At 40.3% G+C, this 26443-nt stretch overlaps 1 protein-coding gene across 3 annotated transcripts in view; it reads right to left on the bottom strand.

The window, feature by feature from the left end:
* The window catches only part of LOC122979208 (endonuclease V-like), an 81322-nt gene that overhangs the window by 20679 nt on the left and 34200 nt on the right, over positions 1-26443 (bottom strand). Inside the window, exon 9 of one of the 3 annotated variants that reach the window (XM_044346467.1) lies at positions 23190-26200. The exons of the other annotated variants lie outside the window; for them this stretch is intronic. The gene's annotated coding sequence lies outside the window, so the exon portion shown is untranslated. Of the gene's footprint in view, positions 1-23189; positions 26201-26443 lie in introns of those variants that run through there. 3 annotated transcript variants of the gene reach the window in all.

Genomic DNA, 26443 nt, shown 5'->3' with positions numbered 1-26443 from the left:
ATGGCCTAAGTCTAGTAAGAAGTGACAGCAAACGAACACATAAAAATGAAGGTAGAAACTCAGCTCAGAAATACACTGTACAACATACTGTACAGGCTTCAAAAACAGCTGGCTTCTGCATTTATTGATGTGCAAAAATATATTTACACATGACACACACGTACCTCTGCAAATGCATGCATACAGAAACATTCACACACAAAACCCCCTGAAGTCAGCACATTTCTAGGTGGTAAACAAGCCTGTGAACTGCTTAGCCATGCTGGTCAGGCTTCAGGCATTACTAGTGCACATAACATGAACTGCCCCCCACCCCCACCACCACCACCACACACACATACACTCACACAAACGGGGCAGTAAACATTAGCAATATTTTCCCATTTCCTCTGCAGGGCAGATGGGAGAGCGGTAGATCTTCAGGGGGGCTGAGCCCTTCACTGGTAATAATCTGCCTTACACTTCACACTGCCAGGGAGATGAATCACAGTGGATGGGGTCACTGTGTGTGAAAGAGAAGGGGTCGCTGATGTGCCATGGGAAGGCTGGCCTTTATGGTCCTTGTGTGTGTCCCTTTGTGTGTGTGTGTAGATTCAGAGGTGCAGAGAGAGGCCAAGGATCTTGTTCAGATATTGTTAGCAGAGCAGAGGAGCAGAGATGTTTCCACTGCTGTAAATAAGGTCACGTGGATCCTGAGAGCTTTATGAAGTACAGGGAAATCACATAAACATATGCTGATGCTTTTCAGGCTGTTACACGTTATACTTCTCTTACATGTAATTGCAAGGTCTCTGCCACCCACATACCCTTCCCTTTCCCTGTTCTGAAAACATATGCAATACAATTATTATTATATTAAACAAACAATCCCTTGGGAATCAAAGTAGTTTGACCTACTTAAAGGAACAGTTTGACATTTTAAGAAGTTTTCGCTTATAAGCATATTTCCCAGAACATCAAACTATTGAAGAATCTGGAGTTGGCAGTTATATGACAAAAGTGTATACACATTTGTCATATATATATATATATATATATATGTGTGTGTGTGTGTGTGTATATCCACGAGAAGCTTGAAAAATATCAAGGGGCTGAAGGGGAGGAGCTAGAAAAGATGTGGGGAGTAAAGGCAACAGTGGTAATCAGAGCATTGGGGGCTTTGACCCCCAAATTGGGAGAGTCGCTCTAGCAGATTCCAGGTACAACATCTGAGGTCTCTGTCCAGAAGAGCACAGCCCTAGGAACAGCTAAGATACTGCGCAGAACCCTCAAACTCTTGAGGGGGAGGGGGGAGGGTTACACATTCCCATTCACTTGAATGAGAAAGTGTGTCCAAACCTTTGACTGGTACTGTGTGTGTGTGTGTGTGTGTGTGTGTGTGTGTGTGTGTGTGTGTGTGTGTGTGTGTGTGTGTGTGCGCGCTAGGGGTGTTGAAAATATAGGTGTGTGAGTTCCAAGCACTGAAATTAAACATTAATTGTGATTTCTGGAAATTGGAACTTTAAAGTTCTCCTCAATATTCAATAACAATAAATACTATTATTCCTGTCTTTTTTACTCTCCTTCCTGCCTTTCATATGAACAGCATGACTATTTTCAACTACATGGGACATTCATAATATTAACTGTGCAATCCAAACACTGGTTGTGCTGCTGGTTGGAATATTAAAAAGATATTTCTGTTGGATTCACACTGAAGATGAAGTGTACTCATCGTACCAGGCTCATGTTTTCCCCAGGGTCTAAATAAAATGTTAAATGTGTTTGTGTGAAGTTGTTCTCCCTAGAAAAATGACAGGATCAGGTCAGACATATATTTCTGTTCAAGTGACAGAATCCCTCTAGCAGCCATAGTAATTATGATGGGAGCCAAGGAGGAAATCAGATGTTAATAATAATCAACAACCTGCAAGGAGAGGATCATGTGACCAATGGGGGTAGCCGAGCTAGCACTACTGCTAGCGAGCTAATCCACTAGCATGTTTACTAGAGACTGACCAGTGTGTGAGCCATTACTTACAATGTTATATTAACCACAGTGACTGTGTTTGCAGTTTTTGATTTATGAGTTATTATTTTAAGATTGTTACAATGGACATATTTTTCAGTAGTAAATTTATTATTGAAAATGATTGCTCTGTTTTTACTACATTGGCATTGAACTGTGTCCTCTTCATTATCTGATATTCTCTAACATACATTAGAGAATTTGGTCCTTAAATGTGGTTTTCAAATTCTGATAAACTAAACTCACTATGAATAAGTCAAATTCTGGAGGGAGGTTGGCTGCTACAAGTTTTAAGTTTTCTTCTCTCATGGTGAACGTCTTTACATTTAAAGATGTTTTGTTGTTTCCAATCACAACTTGTCCAAACTACATACAGAAAAAACTAATTAGTAGGCTACAACTAGACAAGCTAGCTAGGCTACCAATAACTAGCCCACTGACTCCTTTGGCTGTCTCTGTCAGTCACATGACTGCTGTAGCAGTGAGAGTCTCCTCGCACAGGTCGGAGTGGACAGAAGGGTCAACAAAACATCAGACTTTGACTCAGGAGATTGCTGTTCGTCTCCCATTTCCATCTACAAGTCAGCACTATTTTTTTTAAACCAAGACCTTGATCGTCCCTTAATATTAACCATGTGGTTATTATTTTAACCCTGATGACAAAGATCTCCTACTCTTAACATAGAACTTATTTTAACCCAAACCGTCATGATCTTTCCCTAAACCTAACCAAGTAATTTTTGTGCCTCAACGTAACCAGACTATGACCACTGTTTTGTCACATCACAAAACATAATTACTTCTCAACAGTGATTTGTAATGGTTTTGGAAGGCGCAGAAAAATTATGTCCTGCTGATTACTGCTGATTAGGGTGTCAGATCAAAAACGCTTGTAAGTGCTGTTCTGCAGTGCAGGGACCAACACTGGATTTTGTCATTTAATTTCGAGGACTTGGTGTGTGTGTGTGTGTATAGATACATCCGTGTATTTGCGTGTCTGAATTGGTTAATTCAAATAAACCTTTTAACACAAGATCTGGCCCCAAGTTATTTTCATTTCAAAACCTGTCCAACTTTATTAAAGTTTTATTCAACCTTTTAACTAACCGAATGAGTTGGGGCTAACTTTACTCATATTGAGTTCCTTCTGTGTTCAGTATTCTTTCATGGCTTCATCTGAAAGAAGTCTGATGAAACAGAACCTCATGAAAATGCAGATGGCTGGTTTCGTCTCATTCTCACACCTTTTCATCATTTTTTTTCACCATTTTTGTAACTACATTATCATAATAGTCTTACTTTCCCCTGTGACTACATTAAACATAATATTGTTGGTTTGAATGTATAAGGAGGAAGAGTATGAACAACTTAATCTTTGAAATAACTGTTGATGCAGATTAAAGGGAGGGGACCACTGGGATGTTGAACATGATAAAGTAGAATTCATGAGTATGTCAGATGATGCAGTATCAGGTCTCAGACCGACACAGTATGACGTTAGCAGTGACCTGACTGATGAGGACATGGCAGAGTGACAGAGACACTTGCCACCAAGCCAGCCCCTGGGAGATGCTCACCACCTACACAAACTGCTGACCGACTTCAGGAGAAAAGATAGAAGCACTAAAATTTATGGGTGACATCTGCAGGGTGGTGACAGGCTGCAAGTCAACATCAGAGTGTGAGTTTTTAAGAACCTGAGCCTTCATGATTCAAAATGACACCGACAGTGTATTTTACAAGAGTTGACACTTCAGCCAAATATTTATGACAGACTGTAACGGCAGTAATAGTAGATCTAGTAGTAACAGCTCTAAGTGCATTGACTTAAAGTGTATTCTTAAGTACAATTTCAGTGCTGTATGAGGTATTTGTATTTCCATTCAATGTTACTTTATATAGTACTTCTTCTCCATCACATCTATAGGTACTTTGTAGATTAAGATTTTACATCAGCACATCTGACCTGCTTATAAATATTAAAGATTAAACAACGCAACAGTATATAATGTAGTTTAAATCAGCTCCACCTCTGCCATGTACAACATTAAAACGCTTCACTGAGTTGCCGGTTTATTAAATTAACTTTGGTAAAAATACAGTCAAACACAGCAGACCTGCAATAAATCCTACCTTCATGAATATTATAATGTTCACTTTTTGTCTAGATTGTTTTAGAGATTGATTAAACTTCATGGTTATTTTGGTGAATGTAGTTTGTTGTGAGTTTAAATTGTACTGAGAAGTGATTGCATTAGAAATAAATCCAGTTATATACTATTTACAATAATGTAACATTCTGAAAGGGGACATTCTGTTTAACAAGTACCACTGAGTTACATGCTACGACTTTGAATGCAGAACTTGATGTTTACTTTAATAAGGGATCTCGACACTTCTTTCCCCTCTAGTAACAGCGGGAGCAAAAGTAGCAGCAGTATAAACTGTACGAGGAGTAACAGTAGTAGCACAGTACACTAGTGCAGGAGCGGCTGTAATAGTACAGTAGCATAGTGGTAATAATAGTGGTGGAAGTTGTTTTAGTAGTACTAGTAATAATAGTAAACAAAGTAGTGGTGAAAGTAGTAGTAGTTAGTAGCATTAATGTTTGATTCTCATAAAATAGTTTTGACAAATATTAGTGAAATAAATGATGACAAAACATATTAAGAATCACGTTGATTACACAGGGGACATCCTCATTAGACAGACTACTTCGGAAAACGCTGGTGACAACAACGTGACAATTGTGCAGTAACTATTAAAAAATCCACTGAAAGCGCGTCATTTTCCATACATCCTTGTGGAAAGCCCTGTAGTAGTTGTTGTAGTAGTAGTTTTTTTTTTTTGCAGTACACCTATTTATTAAGACACTGTGGTCAGGTTTGCTTCTCTGTTCCTTCTTCACCCAAACATGTAAAAAAAACATTTTGCTTCAGGCTCTCTTTTATTGAGATATTGAGGTGACACATTTAGTCAATAATATGTGATGGATAATTAAACACTTGCCTTTTCTCATGTTTGAAATCAAGTTGCTCTTGCTCTGACTGTTTTTTTTTTAATACACCAATGATTTTTTTGTCATAATGATTTTGATTTTTGATCTATCATATTTTGTCTGTTCTTGTGTGTTTCTTGTGTGTGCTATCTACAGCAAGAATTTTTTTATGAAAAATTAGAAAAATAGGAACATGTCAAGGCCTTCTTTAAAAAAACAGATGATGCATGGGGTATATGGTGTATATATAGTGTTGATGCAAAGTATTTTAATCTTCACATGACCGACTCTGTAATCATATAACTGTCTTGATGACGTGAAAACTTGCAAGTTGTTAACATAGGTTTCCATATCCACCATCCATCCCATATGATGTGAATCCAGCATTAGGCTACTAGTGCAGTGTAGCAGAATTACTGATTGATAGATAGTAAAAAAATAGCAGCAGTACAGTAGAAGTAGTAATGCATTAATTCCATGATGTAAAGTCTCTGTGTGTGTGTACTATAACTCCCCAAACTCAAAGTCAGCAGCAGTGACTGACAGAAACAGTTTTTGGCAGTGAAAATATCAACAGCTTGTCTGCTGAGGCTCAGCTGCACACTGGCTACTTCCCCAAGAGAAATTATTTGCAAAAAATCCAATATTGCCTGCTCTTCAGCCAGTGGAAGTGAAAGGGAACAGTCTGCTATTGTGATGGTTGACAGACAATGGGGGTTTGTAGTACAACACACACTTATATAATATTGTGGTCCTTGAGGTTTAGTTAGAAAAGGGTTGTACACACAAACTCTGTTTGTCACTGGTTTGAATCCTCATCTGAATCTTTGCTGCATATCCTCCTGCTCTCTCATCTCCCTCCACTGCTCAATAAACTGACTTTCATCATGGCCACCTCTTTAATGACACCCAGTGTAATTTCAGACCTACCCAGTTGCATTTGACTGAACTGTCACTTTAAAAACACCTACAGCATCCAAACTATTTAGGAATTCCAAACAGAGAAAATCAGCGAACAGTGAAAAGTTGAGTCCCTGTTGCCTCTCATCTGTCTGTCTTTCCCCGGTTTCTGCTCCACAGCAGCTGCCTTCCAACAGCCGACAATCGCTTGGAAGAGATGCCCCCTCACACTGAATTCTGATTGGGTCAGTGCGATACGATTCACTGCCATATGTGACAGCAGTGTACCAGAATGAGAAGGTGATGGAGGGGAGACAGAGTGAGAGAGATGGTTGGGGCCAGAGAGATGAGACAGGGAGAAGTAAAGACAGACAAACAAAAAAGAAAAAAAAGTTGTGAGGACAGGAGAGAGAAGGGAGGGTGATGGTGGAAAAAACAACAGAGAAAAATGGAGGAAGAAAGGAAAATGGAGGGATGTCCAGGAAGGCACAGGGCCAGAAGAACTGGGAAAAACAGAAATGAGAGATGTATAAAAACTGTTTGAAGCTGCCTGACTGACATTAAAGAACAGGCTTTTAAGGCAGCTGAGCCTTGACACTGAAGGGAAGGATGAGGAGGAGAAGAGATGAAAGGTCCCTCTGTTGCATCCCGTCAGTGAAGAGAATTGACATAACGAATAGTACAATCTGTGCACCTAACGATCTGCACCACCGCCTTCTCAACAGCCAAGATTTACCACCATGTACAGTATGTACGGTATGTTCTGTAACTATAACATTATGTCAGAGTGTCCTTTATAAATTTATGAACATGGCAGATGTTTGCGCATGCAGAGAGAAAAAAAAAACCACATTTGTGTGACATTTAAGTTTGAAGTCAAATATCATCATCATTGATTCACTGCTCATCTTGCCAACAAATCACACTCTTGCCTCGCCTGTAGTAAAACACCATATCACTCTCATGCAAATGAGGTGTAGTGGATGTGATGCATGGAACTGGATGTGGTATCTTTGGGAAACTCGCAGGCAATACAAGCCGCCACCACTCATGTTGATCTACTCTGCACCAACACACACGTTACAGCTTATGAATGGCCAGGGAGACAAGACGTTACGGTGGGCTGCAGTGAAAGAGCCCAGAGGCCGTGGGTTCTTTATAGTGAGTAATGATGTGTGTGAGTGAGGGGAAGTGAGCATGTGAGCGTGTGTGTGTGTGTGTGTGTGTGTAGGAGCTGCTGGTTTTCCCACAGTAACTAGCAAGTGTGATGGCGTATTGAAAAAAAACCCACATACTTATGAGTGCAAACACTCACGTACACATGTAGAGAGTATCTCAGGGGAGCAGTGTGAAATGTGAGCGAATACGCACACATGTGTGAAAGGGATAACGTCACTGGAGCTACTGATGGGATGTCAGGGCTAAGATGAGAGGCTGATACTTCAGATCAGCATGTGATTATCAGGGCTTGTACTTGTGAGGTGCATCCATTGTTTCAATCAGGAGAGATAAGTGAATGAAGTAAAGACAACTGTTTATTATAACAGATGATGTAGTGATAATTAAATCTTGTCAAGATAGTCTCTGGCGCTTAGACTCTACAGAGAGATTTTTGTAATTGAGGGGCACCACCCCTGAGTAGCAGCAAGATAAAAACCCCCATAGAGTCCAGACACTAGTGGTGGTAGTGGCTAATGACTCTGCTGAAACTGATAGGCTGATGAGGCTGATGAAGTGGTGAATCTGTGAAGACTAGGCAGTTAAGGGGAGGTGGAGGGGCACGCATAACAGCAGCATGAAAAGCACTAGAGGCGGAGAGAGAGAAAAATTTGAAAAGACAGCAGCAGGATGATAGGCTAACAATGGAGGTGTGTCGCTGTGCTATTGGATAGATGTGACCAGCTGATGTGAACAGCTGATATCTTAATTGACAGCCCTGGGAAATGACAGCAAAGGAAATCATGAGTAAGCATGTGTGAGAGATGTGAAAGGCAGGATGGTATGAGAAATATATTGCAGGCCTATGCATGCAAACAATAGTCTTCCTGCCTGAACTTTTGCTAAAGCTTCATTTCCTCAGGGGCTATGCTGAGTGTACAATAAAGTGTGTTGGTGTTTCTGTGGATAGATAAAACAGACTACTAGATAGGTAGAATAGCCAGACAGAGAAACCCCCAATACATTAGCACCTCCTCAGAGGAGGAGGAGACACCAAGAGAAAAATTTCTGAAATGTTCAAAATTATTTTAATGCAGTTAATTTTTAAATTATATTTTCTGAAAATTATTTCTCACACTGAAGGTCTAAATGTGGTTTCTAAGGTTTCATCAGACTGCAAGGAATAAAACTGTTAGGCTTGAAAATAGTCCAGTTTAGATATACACTGCATTGAGAAAGAACATGTCAGTGTGTCATTCGCGCCAATTTGACCGCTGGACCATTTATGTTTATTTTCCCCAAACAAAAGGTTTCAAATGCCCTTCTGAGAAAAATACAAAGAACATGATCTGAGGGTTGTCAATAGTAGCTACAACTCTGACACATACCTGTCAAAACTGGGCTTTGAAAATAAGGGGAGATATTCTGGGAAAAAAATCAATGGATAGTTGATGTGTTCTTTGTGGCTTCTTAGGGGCGCTTATGTTTAACTGACCTAAATGGTAAATAGACTGCATTTATATGGCAAATTTCTAGTCTTCTGACCACTCAAAGCACTTTACAATACATGTCAACATTCACCAATCCAACAATTTGGGGTTCAGTATCTTGCCCAAGGACACTTTAACATGTGGACTGAAGGAGCTGGGGATCAAACCGCTGATCCTCTGATTAGTGGATGACCCGTTCTACCTCCTGAGCAACATCCACCGACCTAGCATGCTATTTAACATAATTTTTCCCACCATTACAAACACTAAAATCCACCTACACACCTTGCAGAACACAATTGTTTCCCAACTTGCTTTTTGTCAGGAATGGGAAAATAATCTCCAATGTATTTAAAGGTGATCTATTATGATTTTCCTTATTTTCTGTTATATATATAATATTACAATGTCAGATGTTCATAGTAAACATGGCCAAAGTGTCAAAATAATGAGGTAAACATGTGTAGAAGTAATCCCTGTGAGCAAAAAGCATCGGCTTCAGACTGCTCTGGACGCTCGGTTTCCAACATTTTTTTCTACTTTCAGCCCGAGCTGATGTCGGCTTGTGATGGATTTCTTTATATTTCTTTATATGGAAATCTGCCCCAAAGGGAAATATAGGAGAATTACGGGGGAAATTACACAACAGGAACCCGGCGAGAGAGAGGATGAATGAATAGGAGAGTTGACAGGTCTGCCCTCACAGCTAGCTAGCAGCAGCCATAATAGACAGACAAAGATAGCCTAATAGCTAGAAGAATACTTATAGTTAGACAAGCAGAAAGATGGCTAGCTATCTATCACTATCTTTTTGTCTTTGTCTATCTAGCTCTCTAGTCAGATAAACAGTTAGCCAGATAGTTACATGTATAGCTAGCTCAGCAGCTAGCAGTAGAGGTTTTGCAAATTAAAGATAGTTATTCATTCTGGAGAAAGATTGTTGATATTTGAACTAAATACAAAAACAAGTACACCCCCCCCCCCAAACCATCTTCCCAACAAGAAGTGCTGTAAAAAAGAAGAAAAAAAAAAAGGGGATATATTGTGCACATTTTCCTGTATTTATATTCTGGTTCAAAAACATAGTACATACAAACATACTTATTTATTTACTGGTCTTTTATGCAGCCCCTCAGTTCAGCCATTGTGTGAAACAGGCCGTTTAGCTTCTGTCTTTTTAAGGCCCCATGATGTCACTTTAAGCTAAATCTAAGCTAAGTCAAGTGTTATTTGTATATTACCTTGCTAGCTTTGTTAGCATTTCCTATGTTCACTGCATGATCACAGTAAAGGCCTTCCACTGCCTTTTTTATGTAACACGTGTTGTGTTACCGACAGTAGCTTTATGTTTTTAGCTGACTGCAGCAGTGAAGGATGCAGAAAAAAGAAAGCATTTAGGCTCCTGCTGTGATAATGCATTGGTAAATGCTGATAAGTAAGGCATTATTATTTGCAGGGGATTGTAATAAATGTAGGAAAAACTATGTAAATATGTACAGGTTTTTATTTTTCACACATTAAGTATGGTAAATCTGGTAAATAGAAAGAATAGAAGAATCGACAAACAGATCATCACTGAGTGATCGATGCTCGGCTCAGTTCACTGTGATGAGGTACAATTAAGTGCTCTAGGCGGATGTCTATCTAATGCTCTCTGTAAGATTATTAATATTCATCAGCATTAGCCAACTCTGATCAGTTGCACAAAAACACAAACACACTCACACAAACAAAAAAATTCTCTCTCAAGGTATTATTGTCAGACATCTCTGGACAGCATTGATGTGAATGAGCCTACATTCTGCCTGCAAGTTTAAAGGAAAAGCTGATTACTTTTCATGGAGCAAAAACAGAGTAAACAGGGCTTTGAAGAGGCCTGAACCATCGTAATGGAACATGTCTGAATATTTTGAAAGATATAAACTCGAATGAGAAAGCAGTTAGAGAGGGGGAGGGTGAAAGATTTTCTCAGGCAACTAAATGCCAGAGTAGATCAACAGAAACTCTAAGGACTTGCTAACTGTCCCTATGCACCACAATACAAAACCAATTTTGATAAAACTAACATCATGCTGACAATTTTGTCTTTTGAGTAAGAAATTATAGTTTTCCTGAGGGTGGCATTTGAGGAAAGGCCAGGATCTCACCAATGATGAATGTGGGAAACATGTATGCAACCTGTAGGGAAGCATGAACATTTATACCATAATTCACAATTTACTTTACCATACCATAATCCTGCCTCGATTTGTGGGGATATCCAAAATTAAATTAACAACAGAGCAAATCTGGCAAATGCCCCTGTGCCCCAGACTTCCAGTGTCCCTCCACGTCTGACACGATTTTCATATTTACCAAAATGTTAACTAAATATGTGTCTGACAGTGAAACAACAGATGCAGCCTACTAAATTTGGCACATCTTAATTTTCAGGAGCTTCTTGATCCAAGTGGTAGAGGCCCAGGTTCAAAACTGTTAAGATGATAAGATGAAATTATATACATGGATGAAAGTTTAACTGAACAGAATTCGAGTTCTGAAATTGATGTGAAGTGATCAGCTAGAGCATTTTACTACCATATGTATTAAGGAGAACTGCTATTGTACACTGCTACTCTTTCGAAAAGAGAACACACTCTAGTGTCAGCTCTTCGCAAATCTGTGTCTTTTGAGTGTCAGAACTCAGAGTCACTCGATAATAATTTTTCACATTTGCACAACCTTATTTTTAGTAGCATATGTAAGTGAATTGTACTGTAGAGCCAGGCTGTCAAGCAGCTTTGGACCAGGCTGATGTGAATAAAACACAGTGGGGGTACAATAAAGAAAGGATCGGCATTTGATCAGCTTTATTTTAGCTGATGCACATCCATTAAAATATGCCTGGATTGGCCCTGATATTGATACTTAGGATTGGCTAGGGACCTCTCTAATAGCAATACCGAACACAATGCACAAAGCAGCCAAGTATCCCCAGGAATAACGTTCATATTGGGTGATTCCACACCTCAGGAGTTATATCCAATGTCAACATTCAGTGCAACTGCAGAAAGCATGTGCTCTTTGTGTAGTGAGGTGGAAAGTAAGGTTGCAGAAGTCGAGGAGGTGAATGGGCATATGGCATATCTGACTGTGATAAACTGGAGTTTGCATCCTGTCACTGACCTGCAATTAATGTTTTCTTTAAATCGTAACCACAATTTTTACCTAACCTTAACCATACTGGAGTGGCCAACTGCAGCATTTGGACCCAACAAACTGCGGGACTGATGAACTGTTTTTTGTTATACAGTACATGCATACATACAAGGAATTAGTACAAAAGGCAATGAAGTAAATATTCTGATTCTGATCTGATTATGTTTGTGATTTTCATGGACAGAATCTCAAGGAGCAGACGGGGGGAGGAGGGCGTCTGGTTTGGGGACCTCAGGATTGCTTCTCTGCTTTTAGCAGATGATGTGGTTGTTTTTGCTTCAACACACCGTGACCTCCAGCAGGCACTGGGAAGGTTTGCAGTCGAATATGAAGTGGTAGGGATGAGAGTCAGCACCTCCAAATCTGAGGCCATGGTGCTCTGCCAGAAAAAGGTGGACTGCTCCCTCTGGACTGGGAGTGAGTTGCTGCTCCAAGTGGAGGAGTTCAAGTATCTCAGGGTCTTGTTCATGAGTGAGGGTAAGATGGAGCATGAAATTGAAAGGTGGATCGGTGCAGCATCAGCAGTAATGCAGGTGTTGTTGTGGTGAAGAGCTGAGCCAGAAGGCAAAGCTCTCAAATTACCAGTCGGTCTATGTCCCAACCCTCACCTATGGTCATGAGCTTTGGGTAGTGACTGAAAGAATGAGATCACAGATACAAGCACCCGAAATGAGTTTCCTCCAGAGAGTGTCTGGGCTCAGCCTTAGAGATAGGGTGAGGAGCTCAGACATCTGAAGAGGGGCATGGAGTAGCGCCACCGCTGAGGTGGCTTGGGCACCTGGTTAGGATGCTTCCTGGATGCCTCCTTCTGGAAGTGTTCCAAGCATGTCCTATTGTTAGGAGACTCCGGGCCAGACCCAGAACATGCTGGAGGGACTACATATCTCTTCTGGCTTGGGAACACCCTGGGATCCTCCAGGAGGAGACGGAGGGCATTGCTAAGGTGAAGGATGTCTGGGTTTCATTACTCAGTCTGATGCCACTGCGACCCGGTCCTGGATAACCAGCGGAAAATGGATGGATGGATGGAGGATAAAACAAACATCAGGAAAAGATCTCCTGAATAGTTTAACACACAATTGAATGCTAGACAACAAAGCTATGGTGGGAATCTCATTGTCTAAAGCCTCCAGTCAGTGGGAGAGGCTTCTGAGAGCGTTAATCCCACTCCTGACGAAGCTGAGCATCCCTGCTGAGTGAAGCACCTTACAAACGGGAGCACAGCAGCCTTCTGGCAGCAGCGCTGGAGTTACTAAGCAGGGGTGGACTTCACATAACAGCCACTCAATGAAAACAAAAGCCCTGGCCCTGTCTGCTGAGCCTCTCTTCCCCTCGCCAGGAAATCTAATAACCGATGTTCGCAGCATCTCCTCTGCCTCGTCCAAGGCTGACGTGTCCTTATTACAATAGATCGGCCTCAATTGATTTGTCTTTAGAAGCCTCAGGGAAAAAAAGGCTTATTGATTTTCTGGTTTATAGTGAGGGCATGTGAGAAGCTCGAGCTCGTGGTGAAGAGGATGGCAAGACACCTGGATGGCAAGTATATACATACACCTTCATCCTGGGTAAGGATGTTGGATGTTGGTTTGAGTCGGTGTGCTTTGTGCCAAGGCTTTTATTGGAGATAAACAAGGCCATTTGTCTGGTATTGCAGCAGCTCACCTGTCTTTATAACTCAAGTGCCAGGCAGTGTCAACCCAGTCATCCATCAATCACACATGCGTCAGGATGTCACAACAGCAGAAGAGGCTGCTGACAACAGTGGATACGGTATAACACCGCAGGGACACGTTTTGTCAGTTTAGACTGAACAAATATAAAACACAGCAAACACACATAGCACTTCTGTTTGATTAACCTTGCAGGAAGAGCCTCAAATGTCATAAGTGAATGAATAAATGCCAAGCTTCTTTCAAATACACTTTCTGAACTCTTTAAAAAGTACATATTATAGTTCACATTTTCACATTGTGGGAACTGAGTCGATGCTTCAAACCAAAGTCACTTGACATTGAATACAATAACAGTATGCCAGCCAGAGTGAAGGACTGCACAATAATAGCCAAACAGATAATCACGACACATTCATCTCACCTAGAAAGTAAAACATTTTACTGCACTTGGACATTTTAGTTTGAAAAAAACAAACAAAACCAAAAAACAGAATTTTCCACATGAAATAGAGAGGCAAAGTAAAACAAGAACATCAGGGTTCAGTTCAGGGTAAGAAATGGCATCAAAAAACCCATATTTGTACATTTACATGTGTAGTAACGTAATTAAAACAAAAAATCCAGCCTTGGACCATAGTCTTTCTCAACAGTATGCCATATTGTTCACTACACAAGGTCAGTAATAATAATAAAAAATCTAATAGCTGTTGATTCAGTAATTCAGTTTTTTCGTTGCCTTTGACAAACTGCTATGGCTAGACAGTGATACCAAGACCATGGGGAAGACGAGGGGCCATGGTTGGTACAGACATGTTTGTAATAACAGCAGGACACAGAGGAATGAACAGTTTAACATTTTTAGACAGCTGCAGTATCAGCTGGAAAGTTGAAAAGATGACTTTAGAAGAGAGTGTTGAATTGGTTGAATTTTGCGGATATGGACGAAACTAAATTACAATGTCATACACACCTGTGCTTCTGCTATTTGTACACTCACAAAGTAATCATTGTTTAACTTTGCTAAAGTCATGAAGGTTTCAACTTTTAAAAGCAAGTGTATTGGATGCCAATTTGTCTTAGAATATGGAGAGTAAACCCCAGGCTAAAGATTTATTTTTCTCAGAAAGACAGATGAAAAAATGCTGAATGAGAGATTGCACTGAGTTACAGAAGCTAGTGGAAAAGAGGCTAGCCCAGACATGACATCATGACTTCAGCTCTCTATTAGCACATCTCCTAGAAGCTAATGTAACTGAACACAATACCAGTAATGCCACCACTGCATACAAAATGGACATTTACATGTTCAGGTTTACATGTTCATAAGTTTTAAGTAAATTTCTGTAAAATAAATTGTGAATAAGCACGTTTTTATCAACTATACTTCATATGAAGAATATATTCAAGATGATGACAAGATTATTAACCAATATCTTTAATGATTGGTTAATGTGTTGCTTTTGTCAGCTGCTAAGGTTGCAAAAAGGGTCCTGTTTAGACTGGATTTTTTATTTTTTGTACTCTCTGGTAGAGTGCAAGCATGTAATGATGAGTGGCAGCATGACATGAAAGCTTTGTCTACAGTACAGTAAACAGAATCAGGTACCGTAATGTCAACATGTAATTGAAAAGTCTGCTGCAGTCATTATACCAACTTTTCCACCTCAGCCAGGTGTAACTTTCTGTTTTTGCAATATTCCATCTTTCCCCCTCATTTTCAGGGTTTCTCTTCAGGTTTTCTTTTATGCATAAACTGAAAATGTGCATAGAACAGGTGGATAGAAACATACCTGAGGTGAAAATGCTCTAGCCTTCAGAGGCAGCACTTGATTTATTGCACTGGCTCAAGTTGCCTAACAAAAGTCATCAATATCACATCTGATCAATAAGAAGCCAAAACTGCGATCATGATTATTAGTTTTGACACGGTAGTACAGCAAGCATAACTAAAAAATAAAAATACTCTGTAAAAGATGGAGTTGGCTCTGCAGCTGTTCCTATATTGGGGAGACAGGAGGAAAAGCTGAATAAATCTGAGGCAAGACCACACTGTCATCTTTCCACCCAATGACTTGTAAGAGCGGTACATCAGTGTATAAACCGTCACCACCCCTCACTGGCATCATCCACCAGCAGAAAAAAGCCACAGGAAAAGGTCAAAGCATGATGGGAACGCAGAGTAACAGACAAGTGAACATTCTATTGATTAACTTGACTGTGTGTCTTTGTGCAGCTTTGAGTCACCTACAGACCTTTCTCCTGGCGTAGTGTCCACTGAACACAGCAGCTTGTGCACAGATCAACGGCATGACTCAAACCCTTCCAACACAACTGCCTCAAGGTGTGATTTATAGTCGCACGGCTGCTGGAAATGACGGCATTGTTACAACAGGGTGCTTACAGGAAACAGGTAACTACAGAGTTATTTGTGGTGCAGTGATGTTTAAAGCCCACAGCTGTTCAGCTTTTAAAAAGATTTTAACTTTTTTTGAAACACTCATACTTTCTACCTTTTCATACCTCTTAACAGTGTCTTTTTTTTGCCTGTTCCCAGGTTTATTTCTCCTCCTGAAGCTATTAAAGTAACACCTGTAGACAGTAGATCCCATTTGTTTGACTTATTCAACTGAAATAAAACTGGACTCTTCTTCTGCAGTGCCTTAAAAAGGCATTCAGTTCTCTGTGACAGTGACTTTGTCACTGGCAAGCTGTGTTGTCCCATTCTCTACCTATCCGTCAAAAGCTAAAATAAGTCATGTTTGCTTCTGCTTGTTTTCTTCTTCTGCCCTCCCCTCCCCACCCCCCCCCCAAACCCCACCCACTTATCCGCCCACCCTTTTGCCCTTTCCCTCTGTCTTCCCATCTCTCATTCCACCGATTGTTCTTGTTATCACCAAGGAGTCCACAGGGGTTTTGTGTCAGTGCGTATGTGTTTGACGACGAGGCGGCGGTAGTGAAAAATGAGGCAGGTGGTGGCAATTTATCAACACTTGAGCGGCGCATGGCGGCGTTCTGGCAGAGGGAGGCGAGGTGGCGCAAAACGCGATGCTGAGGGTTTTTCTGTGTGAGGCCAGGCATGATGAAATGGATGCACTTTCTCCTCCGCCGCATCAGACAGACAGGAGGGTGGATGGATAATGAGAGAGAGAGAAAGAGGGGAAGGGAGGGAAGGGTCTTTCCTCTCTCTGCAGGCTTCCACTTCCACATCAAGCATCGGTTTTTCTCCTTCAGCAACTCCCTTTAAATTATCCCCATCACCCCCCTCCTCCTCCTGCAAGGGAGTCAGTCTTTAAGGGTTTGCTCTACAAATGTGCAGCACGCACTTTTTCTCTTCCCCTTTTTTTCTCTTTCCTATGCAATTTGTATCTCTGTTGGCGTGGAAACAGATGACAGAATGCCAATAGAAGCGGGGAATGAACAGGGAGAGAAACTCTTTCACACACCAATGATGCCATGTCAACTCTCTCTCTCGCTCCCACCCACCCTTTAACTCTCAAACCATCTCTTGATTTATTTCCCTCCCTATCATCTCTGCTCTCAGCCCCCTAAATCAGCATACACACACACACACACGCACAAACCCCCTAGCCACCCTTACACTTTTTGACCTCTTTGCAATTTATCTCCTTCCCTATCATCCGATCATCTCTTCTTTCAATCCCCCACTTCAATACATAAATACACACACACACATACATTATACACACACACACACACACACACACACACACACACAGTTACTGTACTATGTTGGCCCTGCTCGCTGCCTGCCGCTGCTTCAGGCACACTGTGCAACTCTCTCCACTGGGAGGAATGCAGGGAGGGAAAGACAGATTAAGGCGTCGGGAGGGTCAAGTGATAAAAAGCTGCAAAAAAAAAAAAAAAAAAAAAGACAGAAAACATGGATACCAAAAATGCTGGAGAGTCATTTAATTAAAAAAAACAAAAAAACAACTACTCTTGACTGAAAATTGTGCTTGACAAGTTCAAAATGAGTCCATCTGTTAATATCTCAACAAAAAGCTTAATGTGCCAGTGATTTCATTGTCCTAACAGATAAGGGATGAGTCTCACAGAACAGATTAAGGACAGCGGAATTTATACAAAGCACAATCAAATTATGATGAAGCTGAGCCAGTAAAACTGGAACAAATGAGGGAACAATAAGTGGTGGACGGTAAAACAAGGACAAATAAGAGAAGGAAACAACGGAGCAATAGTGGAATTGCCTGCGGTGATCCTTAATACCAAGAAGAATGGCTTAATCGTAACTCTAGCTTTGATTTTAACATCATATTGAACAGGGAGCATTTTCTGTTTTATGATCATATTTCATGCATACACACACACAGAAAGAGAGAGAGAAGATAAATTGTGGAAGAAAGAGCACAACAAACAGCGATGATGCAGTGACATTTGAATTACTTTGCACTCAAACAGGATGTGATAAAAAAGTTTTTGACACAAGGATTGGGGGTCTTTAAAGAAAAGGAAAGGGCTACTTTAACTGTAAGTTGACCTGTTTTATTGAAGGTTTGTAGTCTGCAGTCAACATATAAAATCTTATAATTTGACATCCCCTCAGTTAATAGCTTCTCCATGTTTTTTTTTTGTGTCTTTCTTTTTTTTTTAAATAGAAAGGACCAAAAAACAGCAGACATGAACTTCCATAGAACGAGCTTCAACAGCAGAAACGCTCTTTAGCTGGTAAAGGCTCCGTAATGTTCACCAGCTAGTCACTTACTTCGTCTGCCTGCTGTTGGATGCTGAGCAGGTAGCACTCAGTGGATTTAACAGAGCTTTTTGGCTGAAAACAGCAACCTTCTGCTGCTGGAAACGAGGTAGATGAGAAAGGTGAGACTGAACCAAGCAGTTAAGTTGAGGGTTGGAAAACAAATGAAAACAATGTGTTAAAAGGAGGTAAACCTTCCGTAGAGTTGAGGGAAACTGCAGAGAAAGGTGATAATTAGAAAAGAAAAATTAGCTCTATTAGCCTCTAAACTTTACTTGGAGGTAAAACTGAAAGTGAGTACATCCGAAATGTCAGTAACGACCCCTCACTCCACAAGGAGGTTGTTTTTGTGTGTTTGCCAATAAGTTTGGATTACCTGAGGGTTTGTTTGAAACCTTCCTGATTGTCTGACTGCTTGTGTTTTTACCCCATCAGACTTCACAGATCTCAACATTTACTACTTTATTGGCACAATTCTATAGATATGATGATAATAATAGGCTATTATAGATGGACCAGCAGATAAAAGATGCCTTGCTAGTCTTCATAATTCTCCACCAACAGTCAGAGGGGATTCAAACAAATGAATCCTACTTCTCTATGTTCACTTAATTTTCTGACTTCAGAGTATGTTTGTGAGAGAAAGAACAGAGAACTAGAGACAGGCGGAGAGAAAAAATATCATTAAAGCTTTGTGCCCCTGAGTCACCTTAACATGTTTTATTTACTGTCCCTTCGAAGCAGAGTTGGCGTCATAACTGTTTGCTCCACAGTCTGGGTCAGTCTGGGCCGAAGCCCGACACACACAGCCAGAGGCTACAGTCCTTCAGGACACACTTGAGCCACACACACACACACACACACACACACATGCATGTTGATACAGCAAACTTTCAGATAAAGCGTTGATTAACTTGATCTTTATAATAAATCCAATCCAATCTACCAAATCAGTTACATGCCAACCAGTTTACATATTGCTGAAGGAAGCCTGGTGACATTAAGTAGAAAATAAATAAATAATAATAATAATGATAATAATAACAACCACACAAGCTGTTCTGTGAGGCTATACCGAGCAACAACTACCACAGCTTAAGGTTGAAGCTAATGTGGAAGTACCTTAAAGTGCAATGCCACAGACTCCCATTCAAAAAGCCTCAACTTCACTCTAGAAATACTAAGTCGATATTTTTTTTCCATGAGTCATTATGGTCTCAATCACTTAATATTGGTCCTCTAATCAGTGTGCTGGAGGTCATTTTGGAAATTATTGCTCTGCTAATAAGATTTAATTAAGACTTATTAGTAGCTTTGCTGTCTGCTGTGTGCAGTGCAAACCAGTGACTGATGTCACACCTTGCTACATCTATCTTTATATACAGTCTATGGGCTACACTTAAAACACAGTGGTGCTTTGAGCCAAATGCTAATGTCAGAAGGCATGCTAACATGTTGATGTTTAGTAGGTACAATGTTTACTGTGTTCACCATTTTAGTGTAGCATGTTAGCATGCCAACATTTTCCAATTAACACTAGATACAAATTATTTCATATTAATGTATGTAAAGTATTCTGAAAGCTTTAAAAGTCATCCAACTGATGATGAGATATTCCACTCAAAACCAAAAATGTCAACCTCATGGTGGTACTTGATGAATAAATTTAAGACTTCTCAGTTGTCCTCAGTTGTCGCTTGAAGCTTTTTTGCATATGAGTGGAGAGTATTATGCAATAGGAAGAAATAACTCCAGCAAGTTTTTATAGTTTTGGGTTGACACTCACCCTCACACACATAGAAGCTAGTGCTGGTTTACGCTACACTGAGACACAGTGAAGGCTCAACAGAGCAACACTGAGAAATCGAGGAAAATCATTAAGAAGTTACATAGTACATAATATATAGTTGTGCAGGAGAAATGTGTACACAGTCCTTAAAAAAGCTTTCACTCCCATGGCTGTAGATGAAAAGTCAGGTGTCACCAAAGTCAGTAAGATTCAGCCTGTGGGGAGCTTGAAGGTCTGTGTTGAAATTCATAGCAATCCATTCCATAGTTGTTAAGATGTATAACTATAAAAATCACTGGGTTAAACTTTTACCCAGTTTGGGTCAATATAGCACCAATAGAACACTGAGTTAACTTTATCCAGTAGCAATCCAGTTATTTTGGGTAATATTAACCCAGTGTTATATTGGTGCTATGTTGACTAAAACTGGGTATAATTTGAACCCAGTTCAGTGTTTCCCATAGAATTTTTTTCAGGCCTGGTGGTACGCACCAAAAAAACCCCTAAAGAGACAAGGCACTCACATCGTGTCAAGAGTTTCCCAGGCAACGACACAGAGGTTGACTCACATTTCAGAACAGTGCCGCACAGAGGCTCCTAAACGCAAATGATTATTGATTTTGAATGAATGGATATTTGATAGTTATTTTTGGCATTAAAGAAAAGATTTTTTTGGCTCAGTGGGGCCTCTCATTGGCCTGGTGGCCCACCAGGCCTGTACAATTATAGAGGAAACACTGCAGTGATTTTTAGTGTGTAATCTGGACCCAAGTGGTAAACTGACTAACCAACCAACTGACCGATCGATGCTGCCATCCCTTGAGTCATGGCACAAGTGTTCCTAATAATGTAACTCATTTGTGCTCTTGAATTAAAAATGTGTGTGCACAAATTAAAAAATAAAATATTAAACAATACAGCTAAATTTATGATTAATGATGTCGAAGACATAAAACATTGTTTAACGGGCAAAATTCAAAATATATGCATGCATCTCTGTCAACATTAAAGTAAAACTGTTAAAAATCAAAGCACCTCGTTAACATTAGATTGTGAGTTTGAGCTAAAAAAAAAAAAAAAAAAAAACCCAAAAGTGACACTGACCAAGTTCTGTAGAAATCAAACTAGCAAACCCAAAAACTCCAAAAACGTGACCTATGACAGAAACACATGTACACACACATTCATCCATGGTGGCACAGTTTGTTGATAACTCAAACTTAACAGGTTCATCTCAACCCAAAGTGAAGTGAAATGGGGTGATGGAGTTTAAAAAAAAAAAAAAAAAAAAATCACACAGTGATTTACGGTGTGACTGGTGTTTCTGGGGGAGAAGAACGGGGAGGAGGAGGGCGATGAAACTTTCACTGCCTCTGCAGCTCAGTCCTCCAGTTAATTCTGACTCTGAATAATACCTCCAGCAACAAGCTGTGTCCTTGTACCACAATAACTTTTTAATGAGAGTGGCTGCTCCCAACAGAGCTCCTCGGTCCAACCTTGGGCCCACTGCCTCTGCAACATTTTCCATGACATTTTTAAAGTGTTTTTGAAAAGGGCAGTAAAGTTTGTATAACAGCATGAAGTTGATTAAAACAATCTCCACAGCTGAAACTGAACACTTTCCTGATGGCATGTTGATAGTCTGGGACGATGGTGTTTGGTGTATGATGTTAAAACCTTTAAACATAACTCACACATAATAGCACTCAAAGTTGTTTAAAAATCAACTTTTTTTGCTTATCATCACCCTCTCTCTCCCTGTATTACTGGTCTCATCACATATACTGTTTTAGTATCAAATTAAGGAAAAAATATCATTAAAAAGTCTTTCCAAAAAGAAATTATTTTTGATATTTAATTAATCAAAAGCACAAATAGACAACAACAGAAATCACACGTCCTGATGGGAATATTTTGCCGATGCACAGCTCTGCCAGCAGAACATCACCAGTTTAAAAAAAGAGAATGAAATAAACATAATAGTGCATTTGCATTGTTGTATTAAGTGGATGAGTTGATATGTCGCAGCAAATTATTATTCTAACCTAACTGTATCTTGATCTACTTCTGTGTATATTTTCACAGTATATTGACTTGGACTTCTGTTTTTCAAGGAAAACCTTGTTGAAATAACCTCTACACTGTGCTGCCACTGTGCTGTATGTGTTATTGATTTAGCCTCGACAAGAATATTATCATTTTCACCAGGAGGACATCTGGAAACTGACAGTGTAGCATTATAAGCAACATACTGCACCTTTAGACAGTGCAGTTCATTTTTCCCAAATTTGGGCTACTTGGTGTTGAGGATGAAATACATATTTAAAATTGAAAAACAACATTGATGTACCCTGATACTTTGAGCAAAAAGTGGAGTGTCTCTCTTGTCTGTTAATCAACATGAGAAAAACTTTAATCTACTGTTTGTTCTTAAAAAAAAAAAAAAAAAAAAAGCTCTTGAAGTATAAGAACTGCCAAATGCTGCATTTTGTGTTTGCTACAAGTCTCCTCCTGTTGTACCATAGTCACAATATTTCTCATACAAGTGACCATACAATGTAGCATGAGCTCTACAAAGTTGTTCCTCTTTTTTGTGCTGTGTTTCATTAGATAAATTAAATAATGAAAACAACAAAATAGTCATCGAGTCAGTGAGTGAGTGATGACGTTAGATCCTCATCGGCTGGCCAAGTGTTGGAGGTTTCCCATTGGCTGTTGCTCCTTTAAAAATGAATTTGCACGAGATGATGGATGAATAAATACGGCATTTTAATTTAAATCAGGTGAACAGTGGCTATTAATGGCATTTTGGGCTTTCCGTAACTGTGTTTCTGCTCTGAGCTCATGTTCATTGTTTGTGACATTTTCACATCACAAACAATGAACGACGAGCATTAAAACACAAGTCTTGCAGTAAAACATTTGACTCATGTAGACTGTTCAATTTAGTGTGGGGCGGCTGCTCTGAAGGTGCGCTTGATTTGAATGTAACTGCGGTAACCCAGCCGGAGATAAGCCTCCTGAATTTGTACCCAAAATGCTGTCAAAACTTTCATTTACAACGTCCACCGCAGCCTCCATGATCATCAACCGAGAAAAGACGGATAGGGGCATGAGAGAGAGCGCGCAGTTAAAACATCCAAATAACCATCACTCTGACAAAACACTCAACGGAGTGAACAACATCAAACATCCCAAGATATGAGTGGAAAGTATGCATTAACCTTTTTTTACTCAAATGTAGCTTAACCATGTCATGTGATGCTACTTCACTACCACGGACTGTCCCTTTGACAAATTGGCCACAATTTCACACATTGACCATACCAGGTCCATTCACATACTAGGTTTTGACCTAGTCTTGTTCTCTCTTACAGACATTGATTTTCCCTCATTCTTGCTCTTTCCCTCCCTCTGCACCCCTGTTGTTTTCCTCCTCTGTTCGAATCTCTTCATCTCCTCTCCTGCCGCTCCGTCTTTCATGTCTCTCTCCTCTCTCTTTGACAGAGACAGAAACTCTTATTTCTTTTCCTCTGCCTCCCGGGGACACAGACCACAGTCAGCTGTCGAGCCTATCGCTCGCCGAGCCTATGTGCAGGTGAGCGCTGGAATGAGTTCAGCCTGATTCTGTGGTACTCTGAGCTATAGGTAGATTTTCTACCTGTGTTTAATGTGTGCAAAAAGAGGGGTGACAATTTATGGTGCATTTGATACCTAACAAACATTGCCTGGTTGCACAAAGACAGCCCATGAAAAAGATTAAGGTAAAAGACAAAATTGATGGATCTTCAAAAAAGTGCAGTGATTTAAAGTAAAGAAGCCAGCGAGTGCTCCGGTCTTGAAGCTAAGTTATGGTCACTACTACTGCCAGCCATTCCTCTAGAGATAGCCTCTATTTTCAAATCCTGTAAGCATCTTTTTTTTTTAGGCAATTAAAAATGGTGTCGGTGAATATAACACAAGGCTACATTCTTCCTTCAAAAACCTTTTGCTGTTGGTGTATCAGGCTGTGTACCTGTTGGATGCTAAAGCCCTGAAGCTCCACTGAGAGAGCACATTTCTCTGTCAAGGCTACACAATCCTCTACATTTGAATAATAGAAAACACTCACCACTGTGATTAAAAAAAAAAAAACAACCTGCAATAACTTGTACATACCTAAACATCCCGTCCAGTAGTATTAGGGATGTTGCCATGCTCACATCACATCATACAGACCACAATTACGAGCAGCTGAGAGGTAAAAACCGTTCATGTCAACCTTGTGGTTGTAATTCTGTGGAATTTCTGACAGCTACAATATCTCCCACTTGTTGAAAAGAACAGAAGTGTCAAAAAAGTAGTGAAAAAATGGCTGCAAACCACCATTGCTGGCAGTTACACCTAAATAAAAACCAATATTCATTTAAAAAGAAGATATGAACGGTTTTCTTTTATCTGGTTTCCTTAACTGCTACAAACATGTAACATGATGCAAAATAATTTAGACTTAATTTTCATATATCTGGTGTAGCTACAAATGTTAGAAAGCTGGGAAAATGAGACTTGGCAGTCTGTTATAGATCAACATGGCTTTCTTCAGTCTCATTCAAATATTTGATGTACTAAATTTGGTCAAGACTGGATGAAATTTGTGAGAGAAGTGGTGAAAAAAATGTAGGGAACTGAGAACTGTTTAGGCTGAAATGGGATAGACTTTTGTGGAAAGTCTAATCTTGAAGGAATCCTGAAAACATCAGACTTTTACAAGGGGGATTGCTGTTCTTTTCCCATTTGGAAAGCACATTACAAATAATACATCTGATCAGAAAACACTTCTACATGTTGTTCTGGAGTACAGAGACCAATGACATATTTTGTTGTTTAATTTGGAGGACTTGTTGAAAAAAACGAGATGAGATCATCTCCACTCCAAGACCCAACTTCTCGACTTTCTTTTACTAAAATCTGTGACGTAGTTTTTCTAAGATCTCCTTTACACCTGGCATTACCATGTGATCTTAAGCTACCTGATGCTATGTTTCCCATCTAGTCACTAACTTTGTCTACAGTTTGGTGCTGGGCATGTAGTATACAGCGGGTCTATCACAGCTTTTCTGCTGAAAACCACTGGAAAAACACTGATGAGAGCAGTGACACTGACCCAAAACTGTAAAGTTATGCACTGAAAAACCAAAACAATGTGCTTAAAGTCACATTGATAACTCTTGGTGAGTAAGTAGCAACACCTTTCACATTAAACCCAAGGCCCATGAACAATGTCATCATCAAGATAATGTGCCCAGATACAAATTGCATGTAAATGTGGTCTTGCAGACATATCTCATAAGTCATGTATCCATCAAATATTCAGCAAACTGTCTTGGTGATAATGATGCATGGATACAAATTCTAGTCCTGCTATAACTAACCTATGAGATCATGTGCCTGCAGCGCATAGCTCACCAGCTACAGTGCATCTGATCAAACGTGCCTGCGGCCTGTTGAGTGAGTGAAAGGGTAAAGCTGGGTTAAGGCCTAGAGGAACCTGCTATAGCCCTGCATACTCAGCACAAAGCCTCTCTCCCTGTCTCAGTCTCTTTGTAGAGAGGCTGATCAAAGAGCGGAGCGCGCTCAGAGGATTCACCACGTCAGGGAGCTTCTGAGTGGATGAACACGGACATCCCATTATGTTTCCCAGTGGGGAATGCTGAGGGATGTGAGAATGCACACACCCTCGTATGCCTGCGTGTGAGCCACTGTGAGCGAACCTGTATAGGTGAGCTCACACAAGCGGCTGTACTTCGCTCCCGAATTTTAGATTCGGTGCACGTTTGAAACTACTTTAGTTTGCGAGAGTGACAGCGAATGATGGTTGAGTCTTCGAAGCATCTGAGTGTGCTAACGGTCCGTGGCTTTGATCGGTAATGAGGGAGGTAGGGTCGAAGTGAGCGGTGCCGCCTGTTATTTCAGATGAGAATCACAGGATCAAAGGTTTTTTTCTCTCCTCATCATTCCCTCTCTCTCTCTCTGCTTGTGTGTCTCTGCTTAACCTCAAGCATCCCTAGCTCACCTCTGCCCCGTCCACACCCTTCCAAAAATGCAGAGAAAAACTGTCAAAGCCTCTTAAACTCTTAAACTTTCCCCCGCTGCTGCAGCAGAATAGAGTTGTGTACAGTCACTGAAACAGGAAGCCTGAGTTTAAGTTTCCATCTTAAAGCAAAACAAAGACTTCCAACCAGCTGAGTGTTCCTCTGTGACCTCTGATGTCCCTGCTGACAGAGGATAAAACAAAAAAATGATCCTTACAGGGATCATGACCTGTGTAATGTAGGCTACACAGTGTTTGTGATGTATGACTTTAATTTCAATGGTTTGATTTAAACTATTCTCTTGCTTTACTCTCCCTATTGTCCTCAAGCTAATAAGCCAGACGGAAGAAATTTAGGAAAAGATATTTTCTGGCAAATTCTGAAACCGTTTCTGAAGATGCCAGAGTGTTTATCCTCCTCTACAAT

The sequence above is a fragment of the Thunnus albacares genome, chromosome 3, assembly GCF_914725855.1.
Source record: "Thunnus albacares chromosome 3, fThuAlb1.1, whole genome shotgun sequence".
In the NCBI taxonomy this organism is placed as follows: Eukaryota; Metazoa; Chordata; class Actinopteri; order Scombriformes; family Scombridae; genus Thunnus; species Thunnus albacares.
This window is presented reverse-complemented; position numbering and strand designations above follow the sequence as displayed.